The sequence below is a fragment of the Lissotriton vulgaris genome, chromosome 6, assembly GCF_964263255.1.
Source record: "Lissotriton vulgaris chromosome 6, aLisVul1.2, whole genome shotgun sequence".
In the NCBI taxonomy this organism is placed as follows: domain Eukaryota; kingdom Metazoa; phylum Chordata; class Amphibia; order Caudata; family Salamandridae; genus Lissotriton; species Lissotriton vulgaris.
In genome coordinates, this window is record NC_141694.1 from 518,008,053 (window position 1) to 518,032,459 (window position 24,407).

The following is a 24,407-nucleotide window of genomic DNA, read 5'->3' on the forward strand; positions in this document are numbered from 1 at the left end:
TTTATCGTATTCTGGAATATCTCCACAGGTGAGGTGATTCCGAAATTCTGTCTTTTATATCTTGTTAGCCCTAGATGTGTAGAGAAAGTCGTAATGTAGCGGCTTTCCCCGGCCAATGTCAGTTGGTGGTAGCCTGCGTTCAGATCCAATTTAGAGAACCACTGGGCTCCATTGAGGTCCGAGAGTATATCATCTAATGTGGGCGTGAGGTGTCTTTCCCTTTTGATTGCTTTGTTGGGCATCCGCATATCGATGCATATTTGTATCTGGCCAGGTTGCTTGGGCTTCTCCGCGATCACCCTCGGCGAAACCCATGGAGTCGGTCCAGTCACTTTTTCTGTAACACCTTGGTCTTCTAGCTTCTTCAGTTCCTGTTCTACTGATGATCGAAGATGAAACGGGATTCTCCGATGCCTCAATGCTATGGGCTGGATAGCTTTGTCAATATGTAATTTTACTGGCGGTCTTTTGATTGTCCCCAGCCCCTTGAACAGTGACGGAAACATCTGCACGAGTTCCTCCGCATGTAATTCTTTCACTGCGTTAGCGAACGCTATTAGCTTGAGGTCTTCCGCAGTATGGCTTCCAATCAGCAAGTCTGCTTCCCTGTCGATGACATGGAACGTGGTTGTTAGTTCCTGACCCTCTGCCCTGACTTGCACCGTCATCTTGCCGCGTAGTGGTAGTGGCGTCTTGCTGCCATACGTTAGTATTCGGGCTTTCGATGGCACTAGTTGTGACCTGGGTCATAGTGCATTGTAGTGCTGGATGCCCATTAAGTTGATAGTGGCTCCCGTGTCGATGACTCCTGTGACTGTTGAGCCATCAATTTGAATTTGACACTTTGGTTGTGGTCTTCGTCGTCTTTTTAGTTCGCTCACGAACGAGACATAGTAACACTCTTCTTCGTCATCCGTTGATAAATCATCTAGCCGCTGGGGGTAGCGGGCCTGCGTTCTTGCTCCTCTGGGCTGATAGTCCTCCTCCATCGTGAGCTGCCTTACTGCCTTCGTCGGTGGCTTCTTGCTTGTTGCACCAGGTCCTCGGAAATTCCCTCTTGCACTGCCTCTGCAGACGCTCGCGAAGTGGTTCAGTCCACCACATTTGGCTCATGCCTTACCACGTGCCGGTCAGCCATCCGGGTTGTGCTCTTCATACCCACATGACCCGCATGGCGTGTGTCGTGGTGTTCTGGTCCGCCATCTTCGGCGTCCTCCTCGGCCACGGTGTTGCACCGCATCGACCCTTTCTGACTTCACCGTGACTTCTGTGTTTGTCGATGGGTTGAATGCTGCTTCCATCGTCGTGGCTCGTGCATCAGAGAGTTCGTAGGACCGTGCCAGCATTAATATTTCATCAAGCGTGATCCGGGGCTGCCTCAGTATTAGGGTCCTCAAGTGTTTGCTCTTACACCCTTGAATCAGCTGGGCTGTTACTTATTTTGTTTGATCGTCGTCCGGGCATTTACTTATAAGCTCTCTCAGCCTCGCATGGAAGGCGTCCATAGTTTCTCCTTCCCGCTGCTTGGACTGCCTGAACTTGAAGCGCTCATAGTGAGGGTTTAACTGAGGATCAAAATGTGCATTCAATGCTTGTACCGCCGCATCATAGTCCGTTGCTAGCCCAGTATTTGGCAGGTGTGTGAACAATTTGTAAAGCTCATCTCCCCCAAAATTCAGGAGCAGCGATCATTTTACCTCGTTGTCCTTTTCCCTCGTGGCAGTAAAATAGTTATTCCGTCTGCTCAGCCACACTGCCCACCTAGGTGCCGCTGTCCCTGGATCAATTAGTGCACTGAACGGTGGAATGGGGTTTATCTGTGCGTGTGGTGACGGTGCTGCCTGCACAGGGTGCACTATCTGTGCTGGTGGTGCCACCTGCTGTGCTCCTCCTTGCGCTGCATTATCTGCAGGGATAGACATTATGACACCGCTTCCTCACGGTTATCTTTCACACTTCCCTTTGTTGCTCCTTTCACTGTTCCCAAGAATGCCCACACTACAACTTCTGCAGGTAGCAGTGCTGTTTACCAGTCTTTTCTAACATAGGCCGCCCCTTATGCTATTATCTCCTCACTATGGGTGTTCTGCTTCACCCCTTCGCGGTGATTCTTGTCCTTCTCAGTAGGGTTTACACATTTGCAGGTACCAATGCTTTTTGGCTCAACTTCTCCTGCACGACCTTCCCGTGGGACCCAGTCCGTAGCCAGCACTCTATCCGTCTCACTTGTCTACTCAATTCCCTGTCGGGTCGCTGCTGCGGCGCTGCTCGGAGCCTGCACACTCGGCTCACTCTTCCAGGCTCCCGCGTGCATGCACTGTGCATGCGCGTGTGACGTAGCGCACCCGGGCCTCCATCTCCTTCGGCGGCTCTATTCCGTCCTGCCGCACTCGGTTTGTGGGCCCTTCACTCGCCGGTCCCTCACGCAGCACTGCGCACGCTGCTTACTGGCACCAGATTTCTTCAACCCAGCCGCTTCGATATCCACGCTCACGGAGCTTCGCCACCACGCCCGCAACACTCAGGACAGCGGTAAGGCGGGCAGACCTCCTCGGCACTCGTCGGCAGCGGTGTCGTCGTTAGAGGGGACATGTGAGTACCACCCTCGTCGCCAGTGAAGGGGGGTCGGGACAATACAACGGGGAAGGCCTATACAGACTGCACAAATAATGACACTACACGTTGGATTACTTAGTGGGACCGGAAGCCACGAGCGACCTCCGGTCGTTTATTTATATGCTCCTGGCCACGCCTGGTCAGAAGGTGCAACAATGTTTGTGGGTGCTTCTGGGTCTCAGCCGAGACCCGCGAACACTAGAGTGCTGAAGCGCAACACAAAGGTCTCAGGTTTGTCATATGTGAGGAGCTCATCCAGTCCACATTTTTCCCATGTGCAAGCTGGAATTTGTAGTGTTAGTGATCCAATTATAAAATCAGGACTCTAACCTACAGAATCCAAAGATCTGTCCTCAAATAACTAATCATGCATGGACTTGGGAATTTTAGGAGCTATGTTTTCTCATCTTGTTGCAAGATACTTGGTCTTTGTAAAGCTGGGTATTTGTGTCCGATGAGAACATTGATGATACAAACGTTTCATTAAAAGAAAAAAATAACTTTTTAGCACAGATTTCCAAAAAAAGTTACACTGTCCAGGTGTACATTGCATCAAACTAATATACTGAGCATCTTACACATAGCAATGGACTGCTATGTCATTCATGGCTAAACGTATCATCCGCTCTCCCAATTGCATCAGGGCCTGTGTGTTCATTGATTTCAAAGCACCTCCCACATTGATACTGATGAAATGTGTTATCAAAAGAGTTATATACCAGTGACAACTCGATGAGAATGTTTACATTTATATTACAATATTAGAAGACTAAAATGAATAATGAAATGGAACTTTTTATGTGAGTCAGTTTATTTCTCCTAGAGACGCTTTCCAGAGAAGGCCTCAAAACCACTGTTAGAATTAATATGCTTTCTAAAGGTAGGTTACAGAAAAATGTGTTTTGTCCTTTGTTATGATTGTTGTGTTATTTTCTCGTCCACAACTACGTGGTTGGAATATCAACAGAATTTCCTAATGTACGAGGAAATTATTAGTTTTCTATCACGCTCAGATCGTTCCGACGAGTACGGCCATCTTCCATTGTAGATCATCCTTGACCAATTGTATGGAAGCAGTTTTGGATTTTTGCTGGGCTAGCTCGTACTCCAAGTTGGAAATCCGTGTTTCAGCTTCACTGACCCTAGAGACAAAATCAGCCTGTGACTTAGACATACGTCAAACAGAATTCTGTAGCTTCTTGCCGATATTCTGGACTCTCTGGTTCGCTTCCCGTGTTTCGGCCCGATGAGACATAATGGACTGGTAAATAAGAGATAAGGAAATTTCTTCTTCCCCTAGCAGCTGAAGATGTTCTGGGTAATCTGCCACTTTACCTTCTTTCGGCTGTAGTTTTTTCCGCACAGCTGCTCTTCATTAAGACCCGCAGCGTCCTAGAGGAATGAGCTGCTGTGCTCACTACCATCATTAAGGTTCAGCGGTGCTGGGTATTGTAACTCCAACTCGTCTCCTGGTGCATCCGATTGATCGGACAGTGAAAAAAAGTTACCATACTCTGTATCAGGCATCACCGTTTGGTCATCGGGTGAGACATGTGAGGGGGTACCATGATCGTCTGATATCTTTGCTACCACGACCGTCGCCGTCATTCCCTCCATTTCTGCGCCAACCTTCTCTCCTCATACAACATCTCCGCCCGGGTTTAATTCACCGTCCCCGCTCCAGTATCAATACCAGCCCCTACCCTCAGGACACTAGAGGGAATCATACTCTGCGAGCGAGGTACATAAGTCTCATATGCTTTCAATTGTATAGAGTCATTTACTGTGGGAAGTGGCAATTTGCCTTTACGCTTCTCTTTAGTAGCAGAGAAGATTGCTGGAATTTTTTTCTCCAACCCCTCTTTATTTTTAACTAGGACAGACCCCAGAGCAGAGCCAGAGCCAACATCTTTCGCCATTTCTCCAGAGCTCTTCCCCATGTTATCTTGTACCTTCATATCGATACTAATTCCCTCTGTATTCGCCGTCTCCTTATCCTTATCCTGCGCCCGGGGTCTTCCACGTGTTCCCTTAGGGGGCATGCTTTTCTGCGTAGTCAACACTGCGTTGTCAGGGTTATCAGTGGTTATATGGACACAGCGACTCTCCCTACAGCGAGATGCCAACACCACCGATAAGCCACCAATGTACCTCTTTATCTGAGCGTCACGCTCAATCCAACCAAAGTACTTTCACTCAAGAAAGCGATCTTGTATCCACGCCAGCTGCAGACTAAACCAATCCGCTGCCGACCGCTAAGCACCAGCCGGTCGGTGTTTGGCGCTTTGCCTATGTACGAAAGAATATGGGCGGCGTATAGCAGGAATGAGGGATAATGCTGGTGCTACAAAAAAAAAATTAAAACGTTGGTGCTGAGCTCCGAGGTAGCCGTTGTTTTCTTCTCCGGGGTCAAGACGGGTGTCGCTACTCTTGGCAGAACTGATCCCCCCCCCTTGAAATTCCCGGCTTCCGTTTCACAAACCCCAGAGCGGTAACCAACCAGTCTCGCACAAAAAAAAATCTTCTTCCTATCTTGGCCGCAGATCGTAGCGCTGTCGTCCAGAAACGGTGTGGTCCGGGAAGGCTCCCTCAGATTCGGCCGACGTCGCAGCTGGGCTCTTTTCTTTGTCCAAGATCTCTTTGTAGTCGGACAACACAGTAGGATTCACCAGGTCCAGAGAGAAGCGACGGCAGTGAGTTGAATGCACCCACCGCTTTCTGTTGGTCACTCACACAGCCGTTTGAGTCGCCGAGAGGACCTGCTCGGGGCCACTCTACCTCAGTTCCAAGCTGTTCGCCCTCTCAAACGACTTCACCATAACATAGTCTCCAGGACGGAGACTATGGGCCTCTCCAATTTAATTGTCAGGGAGCGCTTCTCGAACCTGTTGATGAATAGAAAGCAAATCATTTGTTAATTGTGCCAAATAATCGTTCATCATTATACAAGGCACATCATGTAACAATCCCCATATGTTCATAGGCCTTCCAAACACCACTTCATACGATGTGAGGCCAGTTCGAGAGTGGGGCACTGATCTAAGAGAGAGTAATGCTAGCGGTAGGGCATCCGGCCACTAAAATGACGTGGACGCCACAATCTTAGCCAACTTCAATTTCAACGTGGCATTGTACCGCTCGACAAGACCTGCTGACTGAGGGTGAAACACAGCATGAGACTTCTGCTGGATCCCCAGTCCCTTTAGCACATACTCCACAATTTTCCCAACAAAATGAGGACCATTATCGCTCCACAAAAATGTGCAAACTCCAAATCGAGGGAAGTACTCTTTGAGCAAAACCTTAGCTGTTGTCAAAGCTGTATTATCTTTCGTGGGGAAGGCCTCGACCCATTTGCTAAAAGCACACACCACCACTAAGACATACTTAAGGTTATTGCAACGCTCAAGCTGGATGTAATCCATTTGAAGTACCTCGAATGGTGCAGAAGGTGGAACAAAACCTCCTTTCGGAGTATGCGTCCCTTTTGCAGGATTGTGCTGTAAACATATCAAACAGGTCTGCATTACTCTCTTAGCAGTATTGGCAATCTCAGGATGCTCCCAAACTCGTGTTAACAATCGAGTAATTGCAAGAGCTCCCACATGTGCTAACCTGTGTGTCATCTGGACCATCGCCTGCAAGTAAGCTGCAGGCAATTTCCATCTCTCCATGTCCTTACTCCTCCAACAACCCTCGTCATCCAGTACCCCTTCTGCTGCCCATGTTACAAGTTCTGCTTCAGTCGCTGATTTTTGGATGTCTAGTATCTCTGCTCTAGCATCATGCCATCGCTCGGCCTGCGACTTCGCTACATACATGGGGGAGTCATTTCGAGACATAGCTGTTTGTCTTGCTATGCTGTCTGCAAAAGCATTGCCTTGTCCCACTTTGTCAGTGACCTTTTTATGTGCACTGCATTTAATTATCGCTACTTTCTTTGGACAAAGCAACGCGTTTAAGAGATCACGCACCAATTCTCCGTGCATAATGTGTACTCCATGAGAGGTCAAAAACCCACGCTCTCTCCAGAGTAAGCCAAAGTCATGCGCTACTCCGAAGGCGTACCGGCTGTCTGTATAGATGTTCACACATAGGCAAGCACTCAGTTCGCAGGCTCTTGTCAAGGCTATCAGCTCTGCTGCTTGAGCCGATTTCTGAGGTATTCGTGCTGTTTCTACCACTGTCTTAAGTGTCGTGATCGCATATGCTCTAGAAGTCGTGCCATCTGGCAGCCTCAAACACGATCCATCAACCCACAGTTCCCCATCCTCATCTGGAAGTGGCATATCCTGTAAGTCAACACGACCCTTTGTTTGTTCCTCAGTCAGGAAAACACAATCGTGATGTTTTTCCTCCTGACCCTCTTCGACCGGATAAGGCAATAAAGTGGCAGGGTTCAGGGTAGCACATCTTTTCAGTGTGATATGTGGTGCCAGAAGTGTGAGTTCATATCCTGTTAAACGTGCGCTCGTGAGATACTGAGTCTTTGTTTGATTTAACAGGGCTTCTACTGCATGGGGAACTAGCACCAACAGTTTGTGCGATAACACTATTCCCTCGCTCTGCCGTATAGCTACTGCTGTTGCTGCCACTGCTCGGAAGCACCCAGGTAACCCTCGTGCCACAGGATCAAGAATGGCTGAGAAGTACGCGCATGGCCTCTGCTTGTCCCCGTGTGCTTGCACTAAAACTGATAACGCACACCCATCTTTCTCGTGCACGTACAATGTGAAAATCTTTGTGTAATCTGGTGTACCTAACACAGGTGCAGAGCAAAGGGCCTGTCTCAATTGTTCAAAATCATTCTGACATTCATCTGTCCATTCAAGGGGCATTGGTGTAGTTTTGGACAGTAACGCTAACAAAGGTTTTATATTATGCGAAAACCCCATAATCCACTGTCTACAAAAGGACGTTAGTCCTATGAAGGCGCGTACATCTCTCTGAGTGCGGGGGACAGGCGTATCTAAAATCGCTTGAATTCGATCTGATGTTAATGCACGCCCCTCCTTAGACAAAAGATGACCGAGGTAGGTCACTTTGGGTCTACAGTATTGTAGCTTTTTCTTAGAGACTTTATGGTTGTTCTGAGCCAAAAAGGAAAGCAAAGCAAGTGTACTCTCCTCACATTGTACGTAAGTGTCTGCAGTCAACAGGAGGTCGTCAACATACTGTATAAGGGCTACTCCGGATTGCAGTTCAAAAGAATCAAGCTGTCGTTTTAAAGCCTGGCTATAGATGCTAGGACTCTCTGTGTAACCTCGAGGAACACGACAAAATCTATACGATTTATTATTTAACGTAAAGCCAAATAAGTATCTGCTGTCGGGATGGATGGGAATGGAAAAGAATGCATTTTTAAGATCAATGACAGAAAAGGTCGTCGCTGTTGGAGGGACCAATGTAAGCAATGTCGTGATATCAGACACCACTGGGTATTGAGGGATGACAATTTTGTTAATTTCTCTCAAATCAATAATAAATCGATAGACTTTGTCGTCAGTGTCTTTCTTAAGAATGGGGAGAATAGGACTATTACAGACATTGTAAGGAACTTCCTCCACTACTCCCACAACTATCAAATCCTGAACGATGTGCGTCAGGGCAATTTCACCTTCCCTAGAAATCTTATACTGTGGTACACGTGGCAAAAGTACTCCCTCCTTGACAGTAATTCGAATAGGTGGAATAAGCATCTGTCCCACATCCGTATCTGAGGTCGCCCACAACGTATGAGGGAGAGAGGCTAATGCTTCAATTTCCTGTATTGTACAAAATCTGTCTGAATCTGGGTAGTTGTCATTCAAAATAACCCGCACTCCTTCGGGAGCGCAGCGTATCGTTGCTCGAAAATATTTGAGCAAATCAATGCCCATAATGTTATCTGGAGTGTGAGGTGACAACCAAAATGGACAAAAGCTGAAAAATGTGTCAATGCAAAGTGCAAGAGGTTGTGATAATGGGCTAGGAGAGGGTGTGCCATCAAACCCTATACATGTTATTGTTTCGCCAGACAGGGGAGCCCTTGGAACCAAGTTTTTGGACAAAGCACTACGAGTAGCTCCTGTGTCAACTAAAAACTGATCAGTAGAACCCAAAATGCCCGCTGATACATATGGACCTCTTTGATCTACTGGCACTTCAACTGATTCTGTACCCCATCCTACGCAGTCCTATGCATGCACATAATCCTGATGCTCCACATTCTCACCCTCCGAGATCTGATATTGATTTCATCTATCAAAAGTATTTCGTTCATCCTGACCACGGCCCCCCGTTTCAAACCTACCACGATCACTTCCGCCACCTCTCGCTCCTGAATAATTATTCCTCGACCTTCCACCTCCTCGACCACTCTGACTACGCTGCTCACGAAGTACCGGACAATCTTCAGCCCAATGCCCAAACTCTTTACAATATGCACATTGGTCCTCCGCTATGTCAGTACGACCGTACGATGCATTACTCCCTCCTCGCCTACCTCTATCACTCCCTCTAGATTGCGCCCCGCAAACTTGCGCCAACATCACCTTCGTTTTCAATTCCTTTGTTTTCTTATCTGCACTTTCTTTAGCCTCTAATTCCTGCCGTTCATAATACTGAGCCATAGTTATCAAAGACGCAGGGGTCGCCGTGGTCCAGGAACTTTCACTCTCTTTTAACCGCTTTGCAATCTCCGGTAGGAGATTAGCCACGTACTTATCAACAAACAGATGCCTACCCGTATCATCTGTTAACGATTGACCACTGTAATCATGAAATGCTTCTTCGAAACGTGTAAAGAAATCTGATACCGATTCATCTAAATTTTGTTTGCACGAAGCTAGCATAGTCCAATCAATCTTTTTAGAAGGAACAAGCGTTTTTAGTTTAGTTAAAATAGCCACTGGGAGGTCTAAAATCAAATCACATGGTTTACATGCAGGTTCCCTGTCTATGTCAGCCTGGTTTATTTCTTTCCAAGTTGCCCCAAACATCGCTTGATCATTAGTTTTACGAATTGACCTCCACATATCAGGCGGAAGAATTAACCCAAAAAAGAGATCTATATCAACAAGAGTCATAACACAAGAGGAAATGGCCCCCTCCACCCCATCATAGAATGCGGCTGGATTTTTACGAAGATCGGGTAAAGCGTTTTTTAGTGCCATAACATCTGCCCTATTCCAAGGCGTATATACCCAATTATATATAAAATACCCCTTTGCGTTTGCCGATGTTTTATCCTCATCCGTACCGGCCCCTTTAGGGGGAACATACAAAGGTGCAGCTTCACGCATAGGCATAACATGCACTTTAGAATTCTTATCTGAACCCCGGAGAGAACACTCCTTGGACTGCTCTGTTGGCCCCGGCACGGACTCCTTATCTCTTTTCCTTTCTTCCCGCAACCTGGACGCCTCATCCCGTAGCTGGATCAGTTGTTTAAAAAGAGCATCGACATCTGCAAGAACAAATAAACCTTTATCCAAATTCTCACGATGAACCGACACAGCCTTAGGTTCTAAAGTCTCTGAATTTTTACGAAATTGAGTGACAACTTCATCTGCAAAAGTATTCAAAAAACACATCAATTCCCGTTCTGTCCATTTACTCCTTTCGGCTACAACGTCTGACACGGTTATATGATTTAAGCTCAATTTTCTAGCACAACTACGCAGTTCCGCGGATCTCTCCGCAGATAACCTGACACTTGACTTATCCGCCTTATCCGACTTATCCTGTTCTTCATCACCAGAATCTTCAGTCGTAGCCGTAGGAGGAACGTACGGAGGCGGAGATCGATCTAATAACGAAAAATCATCAATTTCATTATTAAGGACAGGATAAAGCGGTCGTCGAATAGGAAATTGACTGGTCGTTTGCAAATTACGTTCCCGTGCCTCCCTCTCTTTCTTTTCCTGCGCCTCCTTTACCTCAAGCTGTAAAGCTTTATCTCGAGCAGCCTTGCGCTGCTCTTTGTCCGCCAAGGCAACTTCACGCTTCATACGTTCATGCACCGCTTTCTCCCACATTCGCACACAATCAAACATATCCTGTCTAGACCTGCGCTGAAACAAACATTGCTCCACAAACTGAACCTTTCGCAAATCAAACGACCCATGTAGCGGCCATTGCAACTCAGGATCAGTTCTAGTGTATTTATGCCATAATTTACTGTACAGTATAGGGGGAAGGCCGAATTTGACATACATCTCACGGTTGGGAGTTCCCTCTGGAGGAGCCGGCTGAGATTCCGCTAACCTAATTGTGGTACCATTTCCAAGACAGCACATCCCTCGGAGTGTGCTTAAAACAGGCATGTTCAAAAAGTATCACGAAAGCGTGATACCTTAAAAATGGCACTTACAGTATTTCACACAAATGTGCCGTTCAGAGTACAAACAAAATTAGAGAAACATCTCTACATGCCTGCCTATGTGGAGTGCACTACACATATATATTCAAAGTTCACAAAATCAAAATGTTAGCTAACTCAAATCGTAGTCACAATTATAGAACTTCAGTAAGCGTCCGTAGACTACCTTACCGATCACAAATATTACCCAATCTCAAATATCCAGATTCCAACTGCCAAGGTCTTTAATCGAATCAGCCAAACGGGCACTGTACAGCAACACAGACGAGCAGGATCTCAGTCGGAGACCGGCGCCACCTGGAAGGTCAGATCAGAAGGAAAGGAAGAAAACATCGTGGGTGCCAAGACTCGGGTCACTCAGTGTCAGCGTACGCGTCCATGGCGAGTTTCCAATCCTTCGTCACGACCTCTCCTTCGGGCATCCGAGTCGCCGATGAGTCCCTTCGTGGTCGCCAATTTGTGGTATTGGGTTCCCAAGGCCTACATGCTCCGCAGAAATACCCACTTACACCAAAATAACTGTTGGCACGGAAACTGAAAAGTACAAAAGACAAGTTTATTAAGACCCCATGGGGTGGTGGTACATTCCTACAGCACCCTTCGGCAATGCAAGAAGTATCACACCGAACGTTGGTGTGAGTCCTTCTTTTATACACTTTACAGGTAATAAAATATAGGCGGTACAAGGTTTACAGAGTTTATGTACATATATGGTCATTTTTGGAGCACAGCCAACTCATGGGAGGGGTTACAACTCCACTGGTCAGTTTGGCGGAACATTCCTGAGGGGTGACTGGTCAGTTGGAACTGCGCATGTACAGGCTTGACCGTTACTAAAAATAGCCTGTTGCTGGGCAAACTCGAGTGGTCAGCGGCACGGACAAAGGACTAAAGGGCATGCTGACCACGAGGCCGCTCATTCCCTAAAATGGCTGCCATAATATACAAAATGATTCAGAAAAGGGGGGTGGGGGGGGTGGTGATGAACAGATTGTCTGAATTAAGCAGACCACTCTTACCCAGTCCAAAGATCAGGGCTTGATCCATCACCGTTATTTATCTCACTGCACCATCCCAGCTCAGAACCTGGCTATATGCAAATCAGTCTGTCCCTGGCCCAGTGCATCATGGGAACAGGGCAGACTAAACTACCAAGCCAATTCCCACCACCCCCTTTTCTGAATCGTTTTTGGCCACTATAGGTGTGGCAGGGTATACTCAGACATGAGTCCCTTTCTCACTGCACCATCAGGATTCAAGCAAGCCGGGCCGAAGACGGCTGAAATGCCAGATACCGGTCCCCGGTAGCTTGTCTCCTTTCTGGTGAAGAATTGGCTTGGTAGTTTAGTCTGCCCTGTTCCCATGATGCACTGGGCCAGGGACAGACTGATTTGCATATAGCCAGGTTCTGAGCTGGGATGGTGCAGTGAGATAAATAATGGTGATGGATCAAGCCCTAATCTTTGGACTGGGTAAGAGTGGTCTGCTTAATTCAGACAATCTGTTCATCACCACCCCCTTTTCTGAATCGTTTTTGGCCACTATAGGTGTGGCAGGGTATACTCAGACATGAGTCCCTTTCTCACTGCACCATCAGGATTCAAGCAAGCCGGGCCGAAGACGGCTGAAATGCCAGAAACCGGTCCCCGGTAGCTTGTCTCCTTTCTGGTGAAGAATTGGCTTGGTAGTTTAGTCTGCCCTGTTCCCATGATGCACTGGGCCAGGGACAGACTAATTTGCATATAGCCAAGTTCTGAGCTGGGATGGTGCAGTGAGCTAAAAAATGGTGATGGATCAAGCCCTGATCTTTGGACTGGGTAAGAGTGGTCTGCTTAATTCAGACACTCTGTTCATCACCACCCCCTTTTCTGAATCATTTTTGTCCACCATAAGCATGGAAGGGTATACTCAGATGTGAGTCCCTAGCTCATTGCACCATCAGGATTCAAGCAAGCCGGGCCGAAGACGGCTGAAATGCCAGAAACCGGTCCTCGGTAGCTTGTTTCCTTCCCAGTATAAGAATTGGCTTGGTAGTTTGGTCTGCCCTGTTCCCATGATGCACTGGGCCAGGGTCAGACTAATTTGCATATAGCCAAGTTCTGAGCTGGGATGGTGCAGTGAGCTAAAAAATGGTGATGGATCGAGCCCTGATCTTTGGACTGGGTAAGAGTGGTCTGCCTAATTCAGACACTCTGTTCATCACCACCCCCTTTTCTGAATCATAACATACAAAATGGCGTTTTCGAGTAAGGCCAAGTTAAGGGAAATAACGTGTAGCAAAGCTAAGCGCTAACCCGGCCATTGTCAAATTACGACAATCGGTTGTCTCAAAATATTACTCCTTTGGTGTCCCAAAATCAACATGGTTTTATTCCTGAACATAGCACAGTATCACATATTAACAAAGTGGTGACGTTGTTTGATATTGCACAGTCGGAGAAGCGGGAACTAGGCCTTATTTTATTGGATGCAGAAAAAGCGTTTGACCGTGTGGAGTGGGCTTACTTGTGGGTATTGATGTCAAGGATGGGTTTTGGCAGACGATTCATAAATAAATGCCCTACAAGTTTTGTACACTGCACCAGTCGCCAGGGTCACTTCAATGGGCTTACTCTTTGAAGGGGTACAATTCACTCGAGGTACAAGGCAGGGGTGCCCTTGTTCCCCACTGCTGTTTGCATTATTCATAAATCCGCTTGTAGAAAAATTAGGGAATAATTCTTTGATTAAGCGCTTCATGGTTCACAATGTATCTTATTCAGTGTTTGCATATGCAGACGATATCGCTGTAATTAGCTCTGACACTGTCTTAGCGGCACACTTGTTTGGTCAGACTTCTGGGTATAAACTAAATGTCGCTAAAACACAGGTTTTAATTACTAATCAGGTGACTATGCACGATCCACGAGTGGTAAAAGAAGTGATGTATCTGGGCATTAAAATTAGACCATCTATGGAGGAATTGGTTAGCGTTAATTGGAATTCGCTATTATGGAGCATTCAAGATTCATTAGATAAGTGGTCCAGAATGCATTTTACTTTGATCGGCAAAACCAACATTATTGAGATGAATGTGTTGCCCAAGGTGATGTACATTTTCCTAGCTGTTCCGTTGGAGATTTTTATGGCACAGTTGAAGCATTTACAGTCCATTTGCTCCAAGTTGCTGTGGGCCCCGGGGAAATCTGGATGAGCCATGAAGTTTCTGACCTTACCGGTGGAGGGGGGGGTTGCCATTCCTGATTTTGCCTTTTATTTCTATGCTTGCTTTTTTGTTAAGAATGCGGATCTTATTAACAGGAGAAGATGTGGGTAATAAGGTGGAGGCTCCGTCTATTTTTCAGATTTTGTTGGGTCCTGAGGCATGTCAGTGTTTCTTCAAACAAATTGACGGTAGTTATTATAAACGCACAAGGTTCAAGGTCCTTATATCTGCCTTCAACGTGTGGAAAATAATACGAAAGTTTTGTCTAGTGGAAAAACTGTCCCGTTATACCCCAATTAATGCTGTGAATATTCTTCCTCCCATATTCTGGGATACCATTGCTAAAGGGTGGAGGGCAAAGTGTGTTGTCTTAGTTGGGGATCTTTTTTGTAACAATGGTTCCCTGATGTTTTATGAAGAACTATCCCGACAGTATAATTTGCCTAAAAGCCAATTCTTTAATTTTCTTCAGTTTAGAGATTTTATTTTCCGGTAAAAAGTTAGATCTGATGCCAGATGATCTTGATAAATTTAGTACCCAATGGGCTGCGATTCTGGGCATTGAGAACTGGAGCTTAAAAGATTCTATTGTTAGATCCAGGGAGAGCCTGTTATCTCCGAACCTGAAAGCTCAATGCTTCCATACCTTTTTTTAGTTTACATTATACACCGGCCTGTATGATAAAATGGGGAGCAGGGCAAGATGGAAAATGCTTTCGATGCCTGGGGGATAATGCAGATATGTTGCTTTTTTTTTTCTTCATGTGCTTGTTTGACAAATTATATTCGATGCATTGAGAATTTTTTGTCTAGAGTAGTAGGGGTATTGCTATAACACCCGTAATGATGCTTTTGGGTTTCGGACCAGAAGTTGGTAATGGTTCTCCCTTATATAAACACATATATCTCATGTTTATTGCAATGACTGTTGCCCTACTTTGTATTTCAGCTGAGTGGTTACAGGCTGAACCTCCCTCCTTTGAACGATGGAGAGCTAAGATGTATAATTTTTTTTACTAGAGTTTAGTTTGTATTCGGTTAAAGGGTTCTAGAAACGAAATATTGGTTTAGGCATTTGGGGGATGTTTTCTGATTAAGTGTCTGATTGAACTGATTTTGATTTCCTAATGTATGTATTGGTCCAGTGAGTTACTGTGGAAAAAATAAATAAAAAAAATAAAAAAAGGAAATTATATTGTTTCAAAAATCTGCGAGAGCCTAGAGAGGAGAATATCGTGATTTCCTCTGTTGAAGGATGATGATGAGCACATGGCTCTTAACAAAGAACTCTTGAGAGTAAAAGTGAGATGGAAGTGGTGTGACTGAACACCCTATGCTCCTGAACTAATGAAAACGGTGAATTGCTTGGACGTTGATATTAAATTGGAATGGACTTTAACATTTAAGAAATAACTATTAGTCTTAGCGGCGGGTTTTGGGCTGAGGCTGCGAGGGTGAGCATTTCCTTAAGCTCTACTTTGTCTACTGCTGTCTGATCCTGAATCTTCAAGTTTGCTCCTCACACCTTTGTGAGTTTGCCCCAGTTTTCCCTTCCGGCCGGAGGGTTAGCTATTCAGACTGTTAGAACCTTGTGCTACAGTTTCTTTAGGTTAGTATGAAACTTTGAAATCGCATTGATCTTGTTACAATGCTTTTTGTCTCTTTACCTAGCCACTCACTCATGCACGTTAAATGAGATGTCATTGTGAATTGCTTATTCCTCTTATGTGATGATTTGTAACTTGATGCTGCGTCTTTGAAGTGACCATTTCATATGCTTTAAATGAATAGATATAAAGCTAAGTGAATAGTAAAACTGAGTATGTCTACACTCATGACTACGATTAATGTGATTTGTACATTGTGATGTAAAGTTTGATTGTAGAATGTTCCTTTTGTTGTAGGCCCTCATAAGGGGGGTATTATAAATCTTAACAGTTGTCAGTTCCTGACACCTTTCAAAAGGTTCGTCAGAAGACCAGTTATAGGCATGAGTCGAATTATAGTTTCATAAGGAGAAAAGACTAGTGGTTATTACATTGGTTACATGTGGTATATATGTTAAACCACGTTTTTCAGCCAGAGAACACCAGTCCCTGTCCATTTTCTATTGGTCCAGGTCTAGCATGGCCAATACAGCCCCTCGACGGCCAACATTTTTCCTGGCCGTGAAACCCAACCTATGTAGAATTTTAGGCATATCTTTGTGAGGATATTTATTTATTCATTTATTTTATAGTTTTATAGAGCGCGAACCAGACCTATGAGGGTATCAGAGCGCTTTACCGGATTGAGGGGGAGGAATACAAAGCATATGGATGGGAGGGATCAAATTAGGAGAGATAGGGATACATTAAATGGGAGGAGCATGCAGTCTAAAGTCCAAGCTACATCTGGGATACAAATTAAGGTAGGGTGATATAATATACAAAAAGCTACATTATACAGGAGGAGCACGCTGTCCGAGGTCTAAGCTACTACATGTGGAATAAAAATGAAAGCAGGTAGGTTTAATATGCAAGAAGGCACGCAGTCTCAGCTCTTGGGGGATGCCCAGGAGTGCAGAAAAATGTATCATCCATGGAGGCCGTGGATAATGCAGCGGTGGGGGGTGGAACATGTCGATGAGGTGATTGTAAAGTATTCATTAGATGAGGTATTTTCCCATTAAGAAAGTTTGTGTCTCCTTCTTAAAGTGTGCCAAGGACGGAAGTCTTCTGATAGTGGGTGGGAGAGAGTTCCAGATTCTTGGAGGAGCCCCAGAGAAGGCCTGATTGTAGTTTTTTTTCTTCTGGAAGCGTGCTGGTTGCAGCAGCAGGTCTGGCTCCTCTGGATATCACAAGTTTTTGTGCGAGAAATGTAGGGGAATTTGAGTACAGAGCTTTGTGACTAATGCTGGCCAGTTTAAATTGTATTCTGGCCTCTAGGGGAAGCCAGTTCAAAGCTTTGAGTTGGGGAGAGATGTGGTCAAATTCTTTTGAACCCATTAGGAGTCTGGCAGCGGTGTTGAGGCAGGCTTTCAATGGGGCCAGAGAGTTTGTGGGTAACCCTGCAAGATTAGAGGATCCATATTCAAGCCTGGAAATGACTAGAGCTTGTGTTGCTGTTTTAAGGTCGGACACATCGAGAAAGGGTTTTATGTTTCTTAGACAGCTCAGGTGGAATCTGACCGTTTTGACCATCAAGTTTATATGGCCATGCATATTCAGGCTGCCGTCAAGTGTTATTCCTAGGGATTTCGCTGAGTGAACAATAGTAGGAGGGCAGTTTAGTGCAGTGATGGTCTTGATCCATTCCTGGATGTCTGGATTGGGTTTGGGTAGGTAGATAAGAAGAAATTCAGTTTTATTTGCATTTAGTTTAAGTTGGTTGGTGGTGAGCCAATGGACTGTCAGCTTCAGGGCCTCGTTTAGGTAGGAAATGTCCTCATGGGAAGAGATTTTTATGTAGACCTGTGTATCGTCAGCGTGCATAAGGTAGGAGATGTTGGCGGCACGAAGCACGTCGGTGAGAGGTTCAAGGTAAAGGTTCAAGAGGGTAGGGGAGAGGGTTGATCCTTGGGAGACTCCAACAGAAACTGGAGAGCGGGCAGATAGATCACCGTTGATGAGGAGTCTCTGTGAGCGGTTTTGGAGGAAGGATCTAAACCATTCAAGGACGGTGCCCTCCACCCCATCCTGAGTTTGAGGCGGTCCAGGAAAATTTTGTGGTTAACCGTATCAAGGAGAGTTCTAGAAGGATTAGGAGACAGGTTTTGCCTGGGTATAGGGCTTAGATACATCTCCATATGTCAAGTACTGACAGTTTAGATGAGAGGGGCCCCTTTCTACCAGTGACCTATTAAGATGTGCCCTGGGTAGAATCATTAGTTGTAACAGTGATCGCTTCCTCACATTCCCCTTCTATGAAGGTGTCCAAGTCTTCCCCAGCCTTTAGATCCACTAGAGGGTCAGGTGTTATTTATAATTTATCAGTGTGAGAAATTGGGTTTTTGGTTAAAGGGGGCATGAACCCATCTCAAGCCACAACCACAATCCCTGTCAGGGTGAACCGCAAAAGTCACTAAATCATCCTTTCCTTAACCTTCATGTAGCTTGGCACAAAAGCAATCAGGTTTAACTTAGAAGTAATGTGTTAAGTATTTACGCAACACACAAACAGCATCACACTGAAAATGTAACACAAGAAAAATTCAGCACTAATTTAAATACATAGAGCACAATTTCATCAATAAAATGAGACCAAAATGACAATAATCCAATGGGTAGGACCAGAGAAATGCAATTTCAAAGATGTAGGTATGTGCAGGCCCCAAAAGCACAAAGCGCCAATTGCATTATCTGGTTGTGCTCTATAAGGGGAACATCACAAGTTCAGGCCGACCACGATGGAGCACTAGATTAGTCCTTCTGAAAAAGTTACCTTCTCAAAGTCTGGAGCATAGAATCCATTTTACATGGAGTAGGCTGGTAGGAGCAAGGAGAGCATTGTAGATGGTCATTGTTGTAGCTTGAAGAGCAGGCCTTGAGTCATGGCTGGCAGTCATGTGTGGTGAGGTCTTGGCACAAGCAGGCCTTTTCCCAGTCACAAAGGCCCCTAAACTTCAGAATTTCTCTTTTTCTTTACTGGAGGAGCCCAATTGATCAGTGCTGGCTTGCAGAGGGAGTGATGGCGATGCAGTAAGCGCAAGGTATATAGTTGTATTTATTTATTTACTTACTTTACTCCTGGCTATTGTAAGTCCGACTCCACTACCACCCCACCCCACCCTGCCCCTCCCCTGCCCCACAGCCCCGTAGCACCCCCTCTGCGAGCCGCCACTGCAACTGCTAGCCTAGGGTCTAGGATCTAGGGAGGCACCTCTTGAGGATCAAGAACCCACTCTGGCAGGTCTTAAGATGGTCCACTGCAGCAGGTCAGCTGGACAGTTGCAGAGAGGCCTCTGCATCTTGTTGTGTCCCTGTAGCTTAGAACAGGAGGTCAGCCACCTGACCTCTGGAGTCACTCTGCCTATGATGAAGAGAGCAAGTCCAGACTTCCTTCTCAGAGAGCAGGGCAGGTCCCAAGCAGCAGGTCGGTGTGCTGGCAGCAGAGCCGTCCTTCTTCTGTAGTATCCACAGGTCTAGGAGTGTAATGATGATTGAGTATGAGGGTCTTATTTTTATATCTGGTGCCAGCTTTTTTTTTTTTTTATTTGGCATCAGCAGAAAAAAGAGAAAAAACAAATATATACATCAAATTAACAGAAGAAATGGTAGTATGATTCAAATCCATAGTAAAGATAAAAGAAAAAAACAAAGTAATCAAAACTACAGAAATACAGGCGTAAAAAAAAAAGGTAAAACGTTCTCAATTTTAAATCCAGTTAGTAACTGGAGACCATAAATTACAGCCAAATGTCTTCTTTCTTGTAGCTTTCAATTTATACAGTGCGGTTTCAAGATGATACAAAGAAAGGAGCTTATTTCGCCACAAAATAATATTTGGTGGTTCTTCATCAAGCCAGCCTGACGTAACACAGAAACGGAAAACAGATATACTTATAAACACAAATCCAGCAACTGGATCTAAGATTGAGTTAGTTGCATTTTCTTCACAGCCGAACAAAACTAAAGATGCTGTTAATTTAACTTAGATAAACAATTCGGTTGTAAGAAAATGCTCTACGTCAGCAATAAATCTTTTCAATTTCGGACATTCTAAAAAACATATGAATTGCATAAGCTCCATAAAGATTACAGCGATTACAACTCGTCCCACGCCCTACACTCCATTTGGCTATCTTCCCCGGTGTATAGTACAATCCAAATATAGACATATAATGCTGGCTGATTAGTGACCCATTCATTAAGACCTTTCTAGCGATTGCTAAACTTCTCTCTATGTTTAGACAAGGGATATTCAATTTATTCTGCCATTTACTCGCTACCACATCTAGATCATCTTCCCTTTTTTCCAGAATTAATTGATACAAAGATCCAATTCTTTGTCGATGTTCGATCGCTTCTAAAATTTCAATTTTCTCCCAAAAAATTAAGGACTGTGACAGCTTTTGTAGGCAGAAACTTCGTACCTGAAGGTTTTTAAAAAAATCGGATCGATGTATGTGGTAGGTATTTATCAGATAATCAAGTGAAACAGAATCTTTCTCTATAAATAGATCTCCCAGTTTTTGGATGCCTAAATCGTTCCACCTATGCATTACGCCGTCCCGAAATATCACCAGCAAAAAAGAACAGTTCTGCAAAGATGTATATTTCGTTAAATTTATATTAAGTCGACATTTCCTTTTGACAGATCGCCAGATAGAATAGGCTGTATCGAATATCTTAAATTTTGTTTTTTTGTAATAACTGGGCTCTATGATCCTGTTTAGACATTGTTTCGCCTCTGTCCCCAGATGCATTTCATAGATCGAAGGGGTCAGAAAATCCTCCAAGTGATCCTCCGGTAGTAAGAGTACACCCATATATTGCATTATAGCCGTCCAATGATATATTTGAAAATTTGGCATACCCCACCCCCCTCTGTCTCGAGGTAGTTCACAACATTTTAGTGCTTTTCTTGCTCGCCGATACCCCCATAAAAAACTAGAACTCATTCTCTCTAACCGAGCAAAATAGCCAGATGGAATTAGCAAAGGTATGGCTCGAAAAATATATAATATAAAAATTTTGGAAAAATAAGCATTTTTATCAAATTACTACGGCCTAAAAGAGATAGTCTCAGATTGTTAACCCTTTCTAAGATCTTATTTGATGATGCTATTACTGGATCTAAATTAATTGGGATGATATCCTCAATATTAGCAGAGATTTTAATTCCCAGGTATGTTGCCTCCTTATCTATCTTCATATTCTCTGGATATCCCGCCACAGAATGTATAAACTGGGTTTTATCGATATTCAATTTATAGCCAGAGACCAGGCCGAATTCCTCCGCTGATTTTATAATATTGGGTAGTGCGTGTTGAGGTCTGCCGTAGCCACGGCTATATCATCAGCGTAAGCGCAGACTTTTATTTCCCAGCCATTCAGTAATACTGGTTTAATTACGGAATTGTTTTCAAACTTTCGAATAAAGGGATCAATATATAGTGCGAACAGCAAAGGGGAACAGGGACATCCCTGTCTTGTCCCCCTTGCTATCCGCACCGGCCCCGACAGACAACCCGAAATCCGAATTACCACAGTCCGATGAATGTAGAGTGTTCTTATTGCTTCGATGAATTCTCTTGGGATCCCCACCTTCTCCATCACTGACCACAAAAAAGTCCAGGTGACCCGGTCGAACGCTTTCTCAGCGTCCAACAGGGCCATCCCGACCGGGGACCCAGTCCCCTGAGCCCAATCAAGTAAAGATATTATTCGCCTGACATGGTCAGTGGTCCCTCTACCCTGTATAAAGCCATGTTGTCTTATGGAGACGATCCCTGTCATAAGGTCATTTAGGCGGTTTGCTATAAGCTTCGAGTAAATTTTACTGTCTGTATTCAGTAGAGAAATTGGTCTATAAGACCCCATCTCTTCAGGATTTTTCCCTTTCTTTTTAAACAATGATTGCTTCCGCCCAAGATTGTGGGGCTTTACCCTCAAAAGCTCGCTGACAGATTTTAACCAATTCAGTTTTAAGTTGTACTCTAAATGTTCTAAAAAACTCCAGCGGTATATTGTCTGGCCCCGTAGCTTTACCAGAGGCCAACCCTAAGATTGCTGCTTCTATCTCTTCCCAATCAGGGGGTGCTAGAAGATTAGGGCGTTGAGCCTCCGATAAAGGCACAGCATTTATTTCCTTTAAGTATTCATCTGGTTCAATAGAATCCCTTTCCTCACTATAAAGACATTGATAAAACTCTTGAAAAGCAGTCAGTATTCCTCCTTTAGTTTCCTGCATGTCCCCTTTTAAGTCCTTACTTTTTAAGATATCATTGTATACCTGCTTCTTCCTTACTCTTTTCGCTAGCAATCTACCGCTTTTTTCCCCAAACTCATATGCTATTTCCTTATATTTAGTATAATTAATAGCGATTGAGTTGGCTATCTTAGAATACACTTTGGATTTTTTAATCAATAGATCCTTTTGGGCTAGTCTACTCAAATCTGATTCCCCTCCCTGCTTTAAGGTCTCTGCCAACTTCTCCTCTGCTTTTATTATTTCATTGAAATCTTTTCGTTGTTCGTTTAAGAGTCGCTTACTCTTAAACCCTGATTAACTCAGAGTCTCCCCTCTAACTACAGCCTTAAATGTATCCCAGACCATTTCATAGGGGGCAGTATCTTTATTAAAGGCAAAAAATGTGACTATTACTTTAGACATGTATTGACAATATTCTGTCTCTAATAATAATTTGTGTTCGAAAGACCATCGTGGTGGTTCAATATTACCCTCTGTTTCCACATCTAATTCCAGCACTACCAGGTTGTGGTCCGATATTAATTTAGGGTGGATCTGAATTTTAGCTTGTATTAAGAAAGAATGTGAAATAAAAAAATAATCTAGCCTGACAAATTTTTGATGGGGAGCAGAGAAGAACGTGAACCCTGACTGGTTCGGGTTCTTTTCATGCCAAACATTGAAGAGGCCATGCTCCAGAAGTAACCCACGCAAGGCAGTGTATACAAGTTTTTTCCTACCATAGTATACTGAATTGGATCTTATATCAGCCTTTGCCTCCACATTAATATTATAATCACCAGATAATAACACTGGAGTAGGCCACTGTGCCAGTTCTAAATTAATAAAACTAAATACTTCTGGATCATCTAAATTTGGGCCATAAATATTACAAAGTGTAAACCCCTGCCGACCTTCCTTGAATTCTGCTAACACCCATCTTCCCCATTTGTCAGATGCCGTCTTTATACAGTCCACCCAGCCACTTTTTTTCAATATCGCTACCCCCTTTTAACTCCAGATTGTTTGGAACAAACTACTAATTCCATCCCCAAATTCCTTAAATATTCTCTGTTGGCCCGTGCAATGTGTGTTTCTTGTAGACAAAGTATATCCATGCCCAATATCTGTATAATTTTAGCCAAGACTTGCCTTTTCCGAGGATCATTTAAACCACATACATTTAATGTGCATATCTTAATCTTTCTGATCATTGCATTTAATTTCTCTTATCGTTCTTGTCATTCTTATGTTTTTGATTTTCTGGAAAAACCACTCTACATAGTCATTAAATATTGACAGTGCTACGTTTAGATCCTCTGCTGGTGCCATTTTCACCCCCGTCACCTAAACCATGTGCCCCTCCCTTCCCACCGCCTTCCCCCCCACCCCTTTCATCCCGCCCTACCCTCCCCCCACCCAACACACCCACCTCATGAGGCCCAGGGACCATGAGTCCCTGCAGTGATGGAGTATCATGTCCTCTCCTCCGTATCTCCCCATACAGTCATATGATCGGTGATTACTGTCTAAAGTTAGTTACTCAAACACAAACACGGATACATATATTGTAACATCATTATATTCTAGCACCAAATTCTATAGGGTTTCTAGATACTCTTTCGCCTGAATTTCCGACTGTAAAAACTTAGTTTGACCTTTAAACATCACTTTATGTTTCGCAGGGTTTTGCAAGTATACCACTGCGCCTTTTTAAAAAAAATCTGGGATTAACTGATTTAGATGCCATCTCCTAGACACTGTCGCCTGACAGAAGTCTGGTCTGACAAAGAAACTGCACCCCTTGGCTTTGGCCTTTTTATCTGGTCTGGCAAGGTCATAGATGTCTTCTCGCGCTAAGAAGTTGTGGAAACAGACCAATATTGCTCTTGGAAGATTCTCTTGTCCTTGACTAGGTTTCCGCACATTAAAGGGGAATCTGTGTGCCCTCTGTATTTCTCGTGTCCATTCCCACGTTGTTAACTCCGGAAAGGCCTCCTTCAGTAATTCTGCAATAAACTTACGCTGATTTGTTCCTTCTAAACCTTCCGGGATGCCAAGAAAGCGTAAATTATTTCTACGGGTATAGTTTTCAAGTTCGCTCAGCTTATTAGCTAAATCATCACGTTGTGCCTTAATACCTTCCACTTCTTCTTTCTGTGCAACAACATAATCTTCAAGTACAGATATACGCGTTTCTGTTTCTGTGACTCGATCTGCAGTTTCTGTTCCCAGTTTTATCGCCCTTCGTACTGCATTTTTCACTTTACTGCTGGTAGCCTGCACACGTGTGATTTCTGTCTTGCTCTCGGCTCTATGGTTCATTATAGT